Consider the following 3,221-nt stretch of genomic DNA (forward strand, 5'->3'; position numbering starts at 1 on the left):
CACTCACCCTGTCACTCACTCAACCACTCATCCACTCACTCACTCAATCACTGAACCATTCACTAAACCACTCACTCATCCACTCACCCACTCAGTTACCCACCCACTCACCCTCCCATTCACTAAACCACTCACCTACTCACTCACCCACCCATTCACTAAACCACTCACCCAATCATCAACTCACTTAACCACTCACTCAACAAATCACCCACTCACTAAACCACTCACTCAAGCACTCACTCACCACTCACCCTCCCACTCATCCAACCACTCACCAAACCATAAACTCACTCACCTACTCACTCACCCACCCACTCACTAAACCACTCACCCAATCATCAACTCACTTAACCACTCACTCATCAAATCACCCACTCACTAAACCACTCACCTACTCACTCACCCACCCACTCACTAAACCAGTCACCCAATCATCAACTCACTCAACAAATCACCCACTCACCCTCCCACATACTAAACCACTCACCCACCACTCACCCTCCCACTTACTAAACCACTCACCAACCATAAACTCACCTACCCACCCACCCACTCAACCACTCACTCAATCACCCACTCACTCACTCAACCACTCACCCAATCACCCACTCACCTCACCCACCCACTCACCCTCCCACTCACCCTCCCACTCACCAAACAATAAACTCACTCACCCACCTACCCACTCAATAACCCACTCACTCACTCAACCACTCACCCACTCACTCAATCACCCACTCACTCACTCACCCAATCATCAACTTACTCACCCACTTTCTTCTCCTATGACACGAGCAGCACTTGCCCCTACACTCCACCGTAGGCTACGCGGTGGACCTTTGCATTGTTCGCCTCCGTTCATCGACGCAAGCTGACGCCATTTTCCCACCCCCCTCCCCCACCCGACGTCACAGCCGCCCCGTCACGTGTCCGCGGTCACGTGACCGTGGCGAGGCGCCGGGCGGGAGATCACGTGGTGCGCCGCATGGCCGCCTTCTCGACGCGTTTCGGACGCCGTGGGCCGCGTGGGGGCCTCGGGGGCCGCCTGGCGAGACTCCGACGACGTCCCAGCGTCTCCTACAAGGTCCCCATCTCCTGACTGGTGGCCGCTGGGGCGAGGCGCGAGGCACCGACGCCACGGTCACACCGCGGTGAGCGAGACGATGGGCGGGGAGTGTGGTGGTGGTGGTGGGTGTGTGGGGGTTTGTGAGGGTTGGTGGGTGTGCGGTGGGTGGGTGTGGGTGTGTGTGGGGTGTCGGGGTTGGTGGGTGGGATGGGTGTGGAGTGGAGTGGGTGTGGGGGTGGGTGGGGTGGTGGGTGTTTGTGGGGTGTTTGTGGGGTGGGTGGGTGGGTCGGTGTGGGGGTTGGTGGGTGTGGGGTGGGTTGGGGGTGTGTGTGGGGTGGGGGTGGTGTGGGTGTGTGGGTGGGATGGGTGTGGAGTGGAGTGGGTGTGGGGGTGGGTGGGTGGTGGGTGTTTGTGGGGTGGGTGTGGGGTGGGTGGGTGGGTGTGGGGTGGGTGGGTGGGTAGGTGTGGGGTGTGGGGGTTGGTGGGTGTGGGCTGGGTTGGGGGTGTGTGGGGTGGGTGGGTGTGGGGTGGGTGGGGTGGGTGTGGGGGGTGTGTGTGGGGTGTGTGGTGTGGGGTGGTGTGGGTGTGTGGGTGGGATGGGTGTGGAGTGGAGTGGGTGTGGGGGTGGGTGGGTGGTGGGTGTTTGTGGGGTGGGTATGGGGTGGGTGGGTGGGTAGGTGTGGGGTGTGGGGGTTGGTGGGTGTGGGGTGGGTTGGGGGTGTGTGTGGGGTGGGTGTGGGGTGGGTGGGGTGGGGTGTGGGGGTGTGTGTGGGGTGTGTGGGGTGGGGTGGTGTGGGTGTGTGGGTGGGATGGGTGTGGAGTGGAGTGGGTGTGGGGGTGGGTGGGGTGGTGGGTGTTTGTGGGGTGGGTGTGGGGGTGGGTGGGTGGGTAGGTGTGGGGTGTGGGGGTTGGTGGGTGTGGGCTGGGTTGGGGGTGTGTGTGGGGTGGGTGTGGGGTTGGTGTGGGTGTGTGGGTGAGGAGTGTGTGGGTGAGGAGTGTGGGGTGGGTGGGTGGGTGGGGGTGTGGGGTGGGGTAGGTGGTTGTGGGTGGGTGTGGGGTGGGTGGGTGGGGGTGTGGGGGTGGGTGGGTGTGGGGGGGTGGTCAAGTGTTCTTAGGGCAGAGGCGAGACGTATAGCCTCTAACAGACTGTTGGGGCAAGTGCTGTTAGCCAGTAGCCACCTATGAACAGAGACAAAGATCCGCCGTGTAGCCTCTAACAGACTGTTGGGGCAAGTGCTGTTAGCCAGTAGCCACCTATGAACAGAGACAAAGATCCCCCGTGTAGCCTCTAACAGACTGTTGGGGCAAGTGCTGTTAGCCAGTAGCCACCTATGAACAGAGACAAAGATCCCCCGTGTAGCCTCTAACAGACTGGTGGGGCAAGTGCTGTTAGCCAGTAGCCACCTATGAACAGAGACAAAGATCCCCCGTGTAGCCTCTAACAGACTGTTGGGGCAAGTGCTGTTAGCCAGTAGCCACCTATGAACAGAGACAAAGATCCCCCGTGTAGCCTCTAACAGACTGTTGGGGCAAGTGCTGTTAGCCAGTAGCCACCTATGAACAGAGACAAAGATCCCCCGTGTAGCCTCTAACAGACTGTTGGGGCAAGTGCTGTTAGCCAGTAGCCACCTATGAACAGAGACAAAGATCCCCCGTGTAGCCTCTAACAGACTGTTGGGGCAAGTGCTGTTAGCCAGTAGCCACCTATGAACAGAGACAAAGATCCCCCGTGTAGCCTCTAACAGACAGTTGGGGCAAGTGCTGTTAGCAGCGAGTAGCCACCTATGAACATACAAAGATGCCCCGTATAGCCTCTAACAGACTTTTGGGTCAAGTGCTGTTAGCAAGCAGCACCTATGAACAGAGACAAAGATCCCCCGTGTAGCCTCTAACAGACTGTTGGGGCAAGTGCTGTTAGTAGCGAGTAGCCACCTATGAACATACAAAGATGCCCCGTATAGCCTCTAACAGACTGTTGGGGCAAGTGCTGTTAGTAGCGAGTAGCCACCTATGAACATACAAAGATGCCCCGTATAGCCTCTAACAGACTTTTGGGTCAAGTGCCGTTAGCAAGCGGCACCTATGCACACACAACCGCAGTATTAACCCGGGGCGGCCAGAGGCAATTCGAACCGGGAAGCCCCTTTGTGAA

General features: G+C 58.6%; 1 long non-coding RNA gene across 1 annotated transcript in view; it reads left to right on the forward strand.

The window, feature by feature from the left end:
• Nucleotides 1–917: 917 nt before the first annotated feature.
• The window catches only part of LOC144735573 (uncharacterized), a 2,685-nt gene continuing 381 nt past the window's right edge, over nt 918–3,221 (forward strand). Inside the window, exon 1 of the long non-coding RNA XR_013588655.1 lies at nt 918–1,154. This is a non-coding gene — a long non-coding RNA (uncharacterized LOC144735573). The remainder of the gene's footprint in view (nt 1,155–3,221) is intronic.

Source organism: Lampetra planeri, chromosome 55 (assembly GCF_965212315.1).
Source record: "Lampetra planeri chromosome 55, kcLamPlan1.2.h2, whole genome shotgun sequence".
Classification (NCBI taxonomy): domain Eukaryota; kingdom Metazoa; phylum Chordata; class Hyperoartia; order Petromyzontiformes; family Petromyzontidae; genus Lampetra; species Lampetra planeri.